A 13,967-nucleotide genomic window follows, 5' to 3' on the forward strand; every position below is an offset into this window, starting at 1 on the left:
CCAATGCAGGAGACACAAGTTCAATCCTTGATCTAGGAAGATCCCACATGCTAAGGAGCAACTAGGCTTGTACACCGCAACTATTGAGCCTGTGCTCTAGAACCTGGGAGCTACAACTACTGAGCCCACGTGTCACAACTACTGAAGCCTGCACACCCCAGAGCCCCAGCTCCGCAGCAAGAGAAGCCCAGGCACAGCAACTAGAGAGTAGGCCCTCTCACAGCAACTAGAGCAAGCCCGTGCAGCAATGAAGACCCAGCACAACCAAAACTAAATAATTACTTAGAAGAAGAGCTGAAATCTGTTAGTACAGAAAGAAAGAAGAAATGTATTGTAAAACCCACAGTTACAAAGATAGTGTAGTACTGACATTAGAATAGAATTGAGAAGCCAGAAATTAACCCTTGCCTTTACAGAAAACAGATTTTCAACAAGAGTGCTAAGATGCTTCAATGGGAAAATAACAGTGTTTTTAACAAACGGTGCTGTGACAGCTAGATAGCCACATGCGAAACAATGAAGTTGGACCTCTTATCTCACATGACACATAAAACGTTAGCTCCAGAACTTCCCTGGTGGTCCAGTGGTAAAAATCCACCTGCCAGTGCAGGGGATAGGGGTTCAATCCCCGGTCTGGGAAGATTCCACATGCAGTGTGGCAACTAAGCCCGTGAGCCACAACTACTGAAGCCTGTGAGCGCCAGGCCTGTGCTCCACAGCAAGAGAAGCCACTGCAATAAGAAGTCAGCACACTGCAGCTTGAGAGTAGCCCCTGCTGGCCGTAACTAGAGAAACCCCGTGCGCAGCAATGAAGACCCAGGGCAGCCAAAAACACATAAATGAATAAATAATAACTTAAAAAAAGATTGCTATAAAAAATGAACTCCGAATGGATCACTGACCCAAATGTAAGGGTTAAAAGTTTAACTCTTAGAAGAAAATAGAGTAAATTTTTATGACTCCGGGTTAGGCAAAGGCTTTTAAGATATAATACTAAAAGTACACGCAGCAAATGAAAAAAAGTAAACTGGACTAAATAAAAATCTGAAAAACTGAACTGCAAGAGAAATCACTGAAAAAAGTGAAAGGCAACCCACATACTGGGATAAAATAAGTGCAAATTATGTAGCTGATAACAACTTGTATGAAATCTCTTGCAACTAATGATTTTGTCCATCTCATGCAAAGAGTTGACTCATTGGAAAAAGACTCTGATGCTGGGAGGGATTGGGGGAGGGAGGAGAAGGGGACGACGGAGGATGAGATGGCTGGATGGCATCACTGACTCAATGGACGTGAGTTTGAGTGAAGTCAGGGAGTTGGTGATGGACAGGGAGGCCTGGCGTGCTGCGATTCATGGGGTCACAAAGAGTTGGACATGAGTGAGCGACTGAACTGTACTGAATGATTTTTTAAAAAACAATTAAAATGGTCATAGGGTCTGAACAGTCACTTCTCCAAAGAAGATATAAAAATAGCCAAAAAGTGTGTGAAAATATTCTCGACACCAGCAGCCATCAGGGAAACACAAAGAAAAACCACAATATCACACCAGTGCATACCCAGTAGGACACTACAATAAAAAAGACAGGTCATAAGGAGTGTTGGCAGGGGTATGGAGGAATGGGAACCTTCACACATTGCTGGTGGGGATGTAAAACGGCACAGCTGTTGTAGAAAATGATTTGGTAGTTTCTCAAAACATTAAACAACAATTCCACTCCTAGGCATATATCAAGGAAAAGTAAAAACATATGTCCACATAAACATCTGTACATGAACGTTCATCGGAGTATCATTTGTAATAGCCAAAAGATGGAAACAACTCAAATTTCCATCAACTGATGAATGGATGAAAAAAATGTAGTTGAGCCATACAGTGTAACTTTATTTGGCAATAAAAAATGTATGAAGTATGATATATGCCACAATATGGAAGCACTATGCTAAGCGAAAGAAGTTCATGGCAAAAGACTGCAAATTGTTATGTTTCTGTTTATATGGAATGTCTAGAATAGGCAAATCTATAGAGGCAAATAGGATTAGAGGCTGCAGAGGTTGTGGAATGGAGAGGGAGATCAGGGAAGTGACTGCTAAAGGACAGAGGCCTTATTTTAGGAGGGATACAAACATTCTAAAATCAGGTTGTGGTGATTAGGTTGTACACTCTTGTGAATACACTAAACAGTGCTGAAATGTAAATTGTGAATGGGTCAGTTGTATGGTATGTAAGCTCCATCTCAATAAAGCTGTTCTTCAAAAAGGAAAAACATCAACCACTTTAGGCCTTATTTGGCTCTTCATACAAACCAAGTATAAAATGACATTTCACATACTATGTGGGGGAGAATTTAACACAAACCGGGTATTAAATGTCATTAAAGAATTGCTGCTAATTTTGTTTGGCATCAGGATGCATTTGCAGTTAGGCGGGATTTTAATTATTTAAAAATTCTGTAATTGTCAGCAAAACATACTTAAGTATTAACATGTGAAATGGTATGCAGTCTTGGATTTGCTTTCAATCACACTAGCCAGAAAAAGGGGCAAGGGACTTCCCTGGTGGTCCAGTGGTTAGGAATCCACTTTGCAATGCAGGGGACATGGGTTCCAACCCAAGTCAAGGAGCCAGGATCCCACATGCCAAGAAGCGACTAAGCCCCAGCACCACAACTTCTGAACCCGCACACCATAACTAGAGAGTGTGTGCACCTGAAAGAAGGATCTGAATGACTCAACAAAGGTCTTGCATGCTGCAGCTAAGACCTGGTGCAGCCAAATAAACAAAAAAATATTTTAAGAAGGGGTCAAGTTAAAGTTCTGGCTACATTAAGACTTGAATCATGGTGCCTCTTCAACCTGTAAACTGCACTGGTACAAAAAAAATTCTGAATACATTTTCTGGAAGGTTGGGGAACTAGGTTTGAGCATCAGCAGAATACTCAAGCCTAATCAAGAGACCCCCATGTCAGTCCACAGGAAGTAACCTAGGGAACAACTAGGCGGCAGCACCTTAGATGCTGTGACTATTGTTAAGCAGCTTTGGGGACAAAAAGGTCTGATTGAGAGAACTGGAAGACTTCAATGTCACAGAAGAGGAAGCTGAGTCACAGAGAGGTCAGACGACTTGGCTGAGGCCACAGCAGCACAGAGCCTCTGCCCTCCAGTTCAAGAGCAGATGCATGTGAACCCAGGGCTGTTCAGGTTCCCCTGGAGCACACGAACAATGATAACCGGGAAGCATCAGGGTGGGCCACTGCTGTGAGCCTCTGGACGGCAGCCCCACAGTATCAACAAAGGAGACCTGGCAAAGGGGCCCATGCCAACCCCCTCACAAGAATGACTGTTACTAGAACACCAGATGGTGGCATGTTGGTCATTTATGGTGAGAAAGTTCTGTGGGGCAACAAGCTGCCCTCGACTCAGACTCTGCAAACTAACACTCCCGTTCTGTGGTAGGAAGAAAAAACAACTTCTAGAAGCTTGCACTGGAGGTGTGACCCCTGATGTTGCAAGAGTCAATTTCGGGGTAGTGTACTATAAAGTGCAGGCTTCCTTGGTGGTTCACATAGTGAAGAATCTGCCTGCAATGCAGGAGACCCGGGTTCAATTCCTGGGCTGGGACAATCCCCTAGAGAAGGGATAGGCTACCCACTCTAGTATTCTTGCCTGGAGAATTCCATGGACAGACGAGCCTGGTGGGTTACAGTCCATGGGATCACAAAAAGAGTCGGACATGACTGAGAGACCAACACTTCACTTACTGCATTTTCAAATATGAATTGAGGGAGCGTGCGTGTATGCGTGCACGTGTAGGGGATGTATTCTTCCCCAGTAAATCAACAGCATGCACAGTGTCAGCAGGAAGCCAGAAAGAGCAGGCAGCCTGCCATCATTGCTGCCTGCCAGCCCACGGGGGACCAGTTCCAGCTCGGTTGTTTTTTTTTTGATTACCAGACCCAAGTATGGAAGGTTCCTAAGCGTACATGTGAAATCTGTTGGCCTTCTCTGAGAAAATGGGTCAGATGGTCAAATCTGATTGGAAAATTTTCTCCTAATCAAGCAAGCACTGGCCAAGCCAAGTCCTACCCACTGCCTCCTGAAATATTCCCACCTTAAAAGGGCAGCCTGCAAACCCTCTGCCAGCCTCGTATGTATCTTCTTTTCTGAGTGCAAGAGTAACACTGATTACTAATACAGCAGACTAGTCAGAGTTCCTCTCACACTCTCAGATCCACGGCAGGCTGAAATCTGCAGCCAACAGACTCGTCTCTCATGAACTCTACTTTTGCTCTGCCTGAGTCAGTTGTCTTTCTTCTCCCGTTTGTATTGATCTGCATTTATTCTTCAATCTTACTGCTGGCTGTGTATCACATAATTATGCAATAAACCAAAGTAGCCCCTAACCTGGGGCTAAAATAGTCCCTAAAACAGTACAAAAGAGAGCTTACTAAATGCTTCCTAACAGTAAATATTTACAAAAAGTTATTAGATATAAACAAGACATGTGAACTACTAAACAGAAAAAAAAAAAAAAAAAAACATTGAAATTTAAAAATAGTCTGTCCTCAGATTGCTTCCTGATTGTCTTTATATTCCCTTATAGATGACATGGTATATCCAACAAAGATAATAGAGAGCCCTATCCAGGTGACCCACACCAGGAAAAAGTTGGTCCTGTATCAAAAGACTGGGAAATAAATGCCTAAGTTGAAAGTTAAAATATAGGGTTTCAGAGAGGTAGAAGCATAGATTCTGTCCTTTAAATTATTTTGGGGGATGATCCAAGAACAGTAAACCATGTCCATAGGGGGTTTTCCACTACCAACAGCTGCCATTTATTGAAAGGCAAACAATGTTTCAGGGGTTTTACATGCATAAATAGATTAAACTCTAACAACATTCTTGGAAGAAAATATTTCAACATTCCAGTTTTTTTATACATGGAACAGGAGGCTCAGTGATTCTAAGGAAGTTGCCCACAATCATAGCCAACAACTTAAGCCTCATCTGTGGGCTCCAGAGACCACGCTCTTAGCCACTTAGCACTCTGGTCTCCCCATGTTACTCTTCGGTCAAAAGACATACCATATGATAGGTATTTGAGAACCTTGGGACAAAGAAACAGAAACACCCAGTCAGACAATGGCAACAATGACCGCAGTGGTGGCAGTCAATATTTTAGAAATGCCAAGAGGCAATGAATAAGGGAAGCGGAATTTAATAAACACATCTCGGGGAGAGGGGTCTAGATTCAAATCCAGACACCCACTTAAAACTTCACTTTCATATATCAAATGTAAGCTGCTTCTATAAGTAATTCCAAAAGAGGCATTCTAAAGATGTTTTCTGGTCTCAAAAAAAGTGCACAAGTACATGGGAGGCAGCCATGGTTTGGGAAATGTTAACCGCTTCTCACCTGTCCCAGAACTCTCATCTAGAAATTGCACTACCACAGGCAACTCCCCTCTCTCTTAGCTGGTCTTATCACCTGGGAAGCATTTAAGATTCCCACCTAGGAATGGTGCTGCTCATATGAAAACAATGGCCGCCCTCTCATTCCTGGGGAAGGAGGGCAACAATATGAACATAAAGCAGTGAAGAGGGCTTCCCTGGTGGCTCAGTGGATAAGAATCCGCCTGCCAATGCAGGGGACACAGGTTCAGTCCCTAGTCTGGGAAGATCCCACGTGCCTCAGAGCAAACTAAGCCCATAGCCAAAACTACCCATGAGCCCTAGAGCCCGGGCTCTGCAACAAGAGAAGCTACTGCAACGAGAAGACAGCACCCTGCAACGAAGAGTAGCCCCTGCTCTCTACGACTAGAGAAAGCGCACTTGCAGCAATGAAGACAGAGTGCAGCCAGAGTTAAAAAAACAAAACAAAACAAAACGGGCAGCGACAAGTCTACCAGCACACAGCGGAGCTCTAAAGAGGACAGGAGGCATGGCACAGAGGTGCAGCAGAGACAGTGTCACTCAGGGACGCTAGAACACCCAGGTTTCCTGAATCCAACCTTTATGCTGAATCACCAAATGACTAATAACATTTCAATTTGGTATCACACAAAGTTTCAAAGTGTGGTCTGAGGACCAGCAGCATCGGTACCACCTGAAATCACGTAACACTCGCCAAGTTTTTAGGCTTTGCGCCAAACCCACTGAATAAGAGGCTTTGAGGTAAGACCCAACAGTGTGTTTTAACAAGCCCTCTGGATGGGCCTGCCATACGCTCAAGGCGGAGGAACCACTGGTCTAGCGGACTGAAAGCTTAAATGATGGAGTTGGATACACTGGATTTAAATCTTGGGTTTAAATCCAGACTTAAAGATGAAAATGTGACTTAAGAATATTGGTCAAGTCCTGGTTAATTTGAACTGATGAAGTAGGTGGAAGAAAACACTGGTCGAGCTGGAAAATAGTTACAGTGGCAAAAAAGCAGAGAGTGAAGATCACACGGGGAAGGCACAGGCAAGGCGCTGAGGACCTGTCTCAGTCACACGGCAGTTGTGTGCTCCTAAACCAAACCCAGTGCCCTTCAGTGTAAAGATGGGAAACCCCACAGAGGTTCAAAAATAGCCTAGGGTTAGATACATGCAGAGGTTCCTGGTTTGAAAGTTATGCAGTCTGAAAGTCGTTAGGGAGGGAGACAGCAACCTTAGGAGGCTGAAGCTAGGAGGAAACAGTATTGAGTGCTCATCACCACCCCAGACTGATGGGAGCACTCCCGGCTGTGAGGAGCATGGGACAAAAAACCCTCTTCCACTGCTGGTGGGAATGGAAACTGATTACAGCCACTATGTAAGATAGTATGGAGATTCCTATAACAAACTAGAAATAAAACGACCATATACCTGAACAACAGCATTCCTGGGCATATACCCTGAGAAAACCATAAATGAAAAAGACTCATGTATCTCAGTGTTCACTGCAGCACTATCTACAATAGCTAGGACATGGAAGCAACCTAAACGTCCATCGACAGATGAATGGATAAAGAAGCTGTGCATTTTTACAATGGAATATTACTCAGCTACAAAAAGGACCACATTTGAGTCAGAGCTAATGAGGTGGATGGACCTAGAACCTGTTAAACAGAGTGAAGTCAGTCAGAAAGAGAAAAACAAATACTGTATACTAATGCATATATATGGAATCTAGAAAGATGTTATTGATGAACCTATCTGCAGGGCACCAGGGGAGACGCAGACACAGAGAACAGGCTTAAGCACATGGGGTGGGGAAGGAGCGGGAGGGGCAAACGGATAGAGTAGTGTGGAAACATATACATTACCATAGGTAAAATAGACAGCCAGTGCGAATTTACTGTGTGACTCAGGGGGCTCAAACTGGGCTCTGTGACTACCTAGGGGGATGGGATGGGAGGCAGGTTCAAGAGGGAGGGGCATATCTATATCTATGGTTGGTTTATGCTGGTGAATGGCAGGGACCAACCTAATATTGGAAAGCACTTATCCTTCAGTTAAAAATAAAAATAATAAATAAATAAATAAAATGGCATTATCTCTGAAAAAATTTTAAAAAGCCAACTAGAGAAACCAGTGCATGGGCAGTGGAGAGGAAGAGGAGGGAAGATAGAGCTGGGAAGAAACAAAGCTGAAACTCTTGCTTTGCTGTGGGTTTGAAAACAGAATCCACAGCCAAATTATTCTGACAAAGCACACACAGAAGACCAACTACAAAGGAGGACTGTGTGTTTGAACAGATGCCAAGAAAAAAACCGACTTAAGACTTCGTACTGTGTCAAAAGCTTTGTTTGTTGACAGTAGAATTATCTTGAGTTTGTGGGGGAAAATTTCGAGGTCCGCTCTAAAGCCTTCCTCAGAGACTCATACCCTGGTTGCAGTGTTTTCTCAGTGAAACACTCCTAAGGAACACAGTAACAGGATGAGGGTGAAACCAAGAATGAGGGAGGTTCCCCCTGCCTGCCTGCACCCAACCACTGGACCACTCCTCCCCGAGGCATCCAGGGTCATGGAACCTTCGTGCCTGACCTCCAAGGTCTCTTAATTTTTTCCTTATTACATGGTATGTATCCAGCCTCAGTGATTACAAGCTTTTATCACCTCACACACAGACTACAGCAACTATCCTTTTTAAAGACATTAACTGTGGGAACATGAAATACAAAGCATACACCTCAACTTATATACCAATCACCAAGGATAAACACACGTTACCATATTGCCATATTCGCTTTATGATTGCGACTTCTCTGGTTTTAAAGAACAAATTACAGATTTAGCTGAAGTCCCACACCATCCTTCTTTCTCACCCTATAGGTAGTCATTTTCCTGAAGGTAATTTCCATGCATGGTTTATTACGTTCCTCCCTCTCCTTGCGTCTATAAACAATACATTTCTGTTTCTCTTTGTATTTTTAAATTCAACAGATTCATCTTCTAAACTATCATTTCCTCTGTGCTCTGGTGTCTTCATACATTAAAATGTGTGCCCATCTGAGAGGCATGAAAAACCTATATCCTTATTGATTTTGCATTCTAGATTGCTTACGAGGCTGAATCTCTTTCCCTATCTTTACAAGTAAGTTGAATTTCCTCTCCCCCAAGTGCCTGGGCATTATCTTGATCTTTTTCCCTAGTGAGGGTGCTCAGTCACTGTCATATTTGACTCCTCTGACTCCCTGGACTGTAGCCAATCAGGTTCCTCCGTCCATAGGGTTTCCCAGGCCAGAGTACGCCATTTCCTTCTCTAAGGGATTTTCCTGACCCGGAGATTGAACACACGTCTCCAGCCCTGGCAGGATTCTTCACCACTGAATCATCTGGAAAGCCCCATTTGGAAAACGTCTTTTGCCTGCTATATTAACTTTCATTAAGGCAAGTTCGTCAACCTTCAGAACTGTTACATCACCCTATGTTAATAATAGAGTGTTTAAATTACTATAGCTTTCTAAGAAATTGGGATTAGTTGTGAGTCTTCCATATATTTTCACACATACAAACATATCTATATATTTACTTTTCAGCCCTGCAGATGAATACCATGGTTGTCTGGATCTAGGTGATGATAAGCTGCTTTAATATACTGATCTTTCTTCCAGAGACTGCTTTCTCTTAACAGTTCTGATAAATTTCTTCATAGATTGAGTGAATTATCTCTGTAGATAAGCCCATCACTCACAACTGACAGTTTCATTTTTCTAATCCTGAAGTTGTTTCTTTTTCCTTCCTTATTTCATAACTTCTTTGTTACTTATTATCTCCCTCTACACTAGAACAAAAGTTCCATCAGGGAAGGAATGTTTGACTGTTTTACACTGCTGTCCTCAATGTCTAGAGGTTACCAGGTAGAAGACATGAAAAAATTATCTACTCAACAATGAATTTTGTGTTCCTAGAGAAATCAGTAATAACTTGCAGCTACAGATAAACAGAAGTAATGCTGGACTTTACTGATTTTTTTAATGAATTTTAGGTAGGACCCATATTGAATTTAAAATTTTATTGGTCTGTATTCAGTTCAGTTTTGCTATCTTGATCTGCTAGCTTCAAGGTAAGGTGAGGAATTTTTTTTTTCCTTTCTGTTCTCTGAAACAAACTGAGCCTACTTTTTTTTTTTTGATTCATTTATTTTATATTATGAAGACTATTTCTTTCAAGATCATAGATCCATCCAGATTTTCTTATTATCCATTTTTGTCTATATTTTCAATTTTTGGCTTCAAATTTCCATTTTATTTTCTTATGATTTTTAAAATCCTTATCTGAAGTTCTGCTGCTATAATTCATTATTAATGATTATTTTTTCCTCTTTCTTTTGTTTTACTTGACCAAATCTATCAGAGATTTATACATTTTATTAATTTTTTCAGAGAGGCAGCTTCAGGTTCTGTTGATTCTCTCTGAAATTTCTATCTCATTCTCTTGACTAAAACATTTTCTTTATATTATTTGGATCTTGTTCTACTTATCACTTCCTGAGGAAGGTACGTTAAATTATTCCACTAAATTTGTGTCTCTGAAATTACCTGTTTCTCTTGCACCCATTTTCCCAACAATAAAGCAGCTGGGGGGACACTAAATAATTCTTAAATCCCTGAAAACTCTGAGAATCGTTTAGTCTCTGATTTTCATTTTTCTCAATAAGCACCTTTAGTAAGGTGCTACTGAGTACAGAAATCATCAAGGGGTCTTAAGAAAGGTGGAAAAAAAAACACACCCAATACTCATAAAAAGGTCCATAGTAACTACCGTATGATCCAGCAATCTCACTCATTGGTGTATATCCAAATAAATTGAAATCAGGGTCTGCAACCCATGTTCATTGCAGTATTATTTGGAATAGCCAAGATAGGGAGATACCTTAAATGTCCCCTGATTGATGAATGGGTAAAGAACATGTGTGGTAGATATATACACTGAAATATTTTCCACCGTAAGAGAAAAGGAAACCCTGCCACTTGTGGCAACACAGGTGAACTCAGAGGGCAACATGCTGAGTGACACAAGCCAGACAGAGAGTGGCCAAAACGGTTCGGTATCACTTACACAGAGCTCTTTCTTAAGCCGTTCTCACAGAAACAGAAAACAGAAACGGTGGACACGAGGGTTGGGGGAGAAGGGCAAACGGGGTAACACAGGCCAAAGTGTATGAAGTTTACAGTAAGAATCTAGCACACAGCATTACAACTATAGTTAATAACATGGTACAGTGCACGTGAAAGCTGCTGAGTCAATAAGCATTCTCAACACACACACACAATGTGAGGTAATGGATACGTTGGTTATTTTGATCTTGGTAATCATTCTATATGTATATGGACATCATATCATCAAGTCGCATACTTTAAAATATACATAGTTGTCAATTATTCCCAATTATTCCTCAATAAAGCTTTTTTTTTTTTTAAAAAAAAAAAAAAGGTCCATAGTATGCTGACTTTGAGCACAAGTGCTACACAAATTTTCAAAAAATTAAAAGAAAATTAATTTTATAGTTAAAAGTAAAAAAAAAAAAAAAAAAGGAATTAAAGTCATTAAACATACCTCCATGTACCTTACCCAAAAGCTGTGTGACTAAAACCTCTGCCTGGCTTTAGCTTCAACCAGGCTGTGTGACAAGGCCAATCTTCTTTTTTTCAACTGTGAATTGTTCAAAGCAAACAGTATATATGACAGCAAGATGGTGAAAAACAAAGACTAGTGGACATGGTTTGTCATCAGGGACAGCACCGGGACCCTAACCCTGAAAGGTCTCAGACTATCCAACATGCAGTCAGGGAACTGTGACCTCGCTGTTTTGTTTAAAAGGAGATGAATATTCTCAGGCAAGTTTTTACCTGTAATGTGTGTGCAATAATATACATAATTAAACATCTACATTAAATAAAAATGCCTCATTACCTAGACTAAACTTGGCCTAATTAAAGAGTAAATCCAATTCATGAGAAAAATAATTTCTATGAGGCACAATAAGCTTGTTTTAATCTGGAACCTGAGTCAGGATACATATACCACCAGAGCCCTGAGCTTTATACCATAATCTCAGAAACAGGAAAGTTGAACACAATTGCTTAACCTTGGTGACCTCACACTACTAAGAGAAGGTACATCTTTAATAGAGTGTAGGTGTGCCACATTCGACAGCCCATAAGTCCCAGGAGACAGTGTATGAGCAATACCAGTGCTCTGATACTGCCTGTTATCCTCACACAAGCAGTTGGTGGTGTGATGACACTCACTGGGATGTAATAGGCACAACTTGTAACAGAGCAAAGAGACCAAAGAATCCTGTGATCACATTTTAAAGTACTTTCCTAACCTTGCTGCACACTGGGAGACCAGTGAAGGGGGCAACTTTGCCCTCCAAGTAGATATCTGTTTGTAAAAAAATGTAAATCCCAATGTGAGGAGTCAGAAGCTACCTACAGAAAAAGTCTATGTAACCATGGACAAGCCACTTCCCCTCTCTGCTGCTTCTTCTGCATCCATAGCATAAAATATACTGCTTGTTCAATTCACAAGTAGGCACTGAGGATAATCTGTCCAAAAACTCCAGAGAAAAGGCATAGATAAAATGATCAGGGTAGCATCATTTGAGGTACCCAATAAAAGGCTGAATTTGGATCACCTTCTGATCAGGGCCACACAGGCTCACAGGTATGAAAGCTTAAAAACTAAACATGTAAAACTTTTTGGTTCATAAATCTCTTCACTTTCTCCCATGCTTCATCAGTCACTCAAAGAAACAAAATACATTTCCTCCCTCCGGGGCTTAATTCTTTGTGTCGTCAGTTTCCGTGGCCATAATCCATAGGTTTATGATACCAAATGTATCTGAGGGACCAACTGTGAGGGCAGAATATGGGAGGGTGAGAGTAACTAAAAGCTCATGTGCACGTGGTTTTCTGGAAGGCATCTGAGGTATAAGCACAGAGAAAGGCAGATTTCCAAGGCTCCTGCAGGAAGGAAGTCAGACCAACTGGATACAAGCGGCCCTGAGGACCTTGGCCAAATGACTCATTTGGAGGATGCAGAACAAAGTCAATGACAGGACCTGCTTAGAGTGTCTCAGACTCAAGGTCGCTATGCGGAATACTGCAGGACAAAGCATCACTTTGGAAGGGCTCCCTGGGATTCATCAACCGAAGGGAAGAGTTTTTCTTTTTGTAATAACAACTCAGTTTAGAACCAACAGCACATGGCCGAGGCATTCTCTGCCACCTGGAGAGAAGGGCATGTGCTGGTCCCAGTTACTTTCCACCAAAGCAAAAGTGAGGTTAGGGGCCAAATAAACAGTTGTTATTGTCTCCTTTCAATACACTCAGATACAATATGATGAATGACCTACTTAATGCACCTCACATTGGTGTATCCTATAGAAAAGATGATGCCTACCCACCCCAGTCGGCATTCCTGTCAGGTCCCCACTTGCAAAGCCTCTACAAAAGCTCACTCTAGGTGAGAGGATGATTTTGACCAGGTTAAGACGTCCTGTTGTGATATTTTTGGCTCAGCCAAATATTTCATCGGATCTAAAAGGAACTGGAAGAGAGAAAGAAAAAGTGGGGGAAATCAGATAAGGAAAGAAATATTATCAGAGAAAGAAAGAGACAAAATCCTTGGAGAAGCCTAGGCCAAACCAGAGGGGAAGATGAGCTCTGACAAACAGCTGCCTACACATGGTGAGGCTTGTCTGCTGGACATCTCTAGGAAATCCAGTCCTAAGGCCCATGTTCAGTGGGGCCGTGATGAATCTGGAGGGTTAGCTTTCTCTTGAACCCATAAGTGTTGAGCCAGAAAAATCACCCCCATCATTTCATAAAAGCAAACCAAAGACCAGATGTGTGGGAAGTGTAGAGCCAGTATTTAAAAATATATACATCACACCTTTTCAGAGCAGTGACAATTTCACTAAATTATACTAAATGATGTGCAACTTTCTCTTTTATACTCTGTTGTTCTAACACTGGAGTCTTTAAAAGAAACGCAACATGACAAAATGCTGCCCCATATGAAGAAGTAATATTGTAAAGAGCAGAGATTTCAGAAGATGGGAAAAGTGAGTATCTCAGTTCTAGAGATAACCTGGATCAGGGGTCCCCAACCTCTGGTACTGGGTCCATGGCCTGTTAGGAACTGGGCTACATAGCAAGAAGTGAGCACTGATAGCTGCTCCCTATGGCTGCCATTACCGTCTGAGCTCCGTCTCCTATCAGATCAGCAGTGGCTGATTCTCATACTAAATTCTCATACATCACAATGTAATATAATAGAAATAAAATACACAATAAATGTAAAGTGTTTGAATCATCCTGAAGCCATCCCCCACTACTCTGTTCCTGGGAAAATTATCTTCCATGAAATTGGCCCCAGGTGCCAAAAGGTTGGGGACCACTGCCTTAGACAACAGCTTGGAGGGGTACTGCAGACCCGTGGTCCAGAGGAAAACACACCCTGCCCAAAAGTGGAACAAGCTATCTTCAT

At 41.8% G+C, this 13,967-nt stretch overlaps 1 protein-coding gene across 12 annotated transcripts in view; it reads right to left on the reverse strand.

Moving 5' to 3' along the window:
* TLN2 (talin 2) overlaps nucleotides 1-13,967 on the reverse strand; it is a 498,466-nt gene that overhangs the window by 189,086 nt on the left and 295,413 nt on the right. The window lies entirely within an intron of this gene.

This window comes from Ovis aries, chromosome 7, assembly GCF_016772045.2.
Source record: "Ovis aries strain OAR_USU_Benz2616 breed Rambouillet chromosome 7, ARS-UI_Ramb_v3.0, whole genome shotgun sequence".
NCBI lineage: Eukaryota > Metazoa > Chordata > Mammalia > Artiodactyla > Bovidae > Ovis > Ovis aries.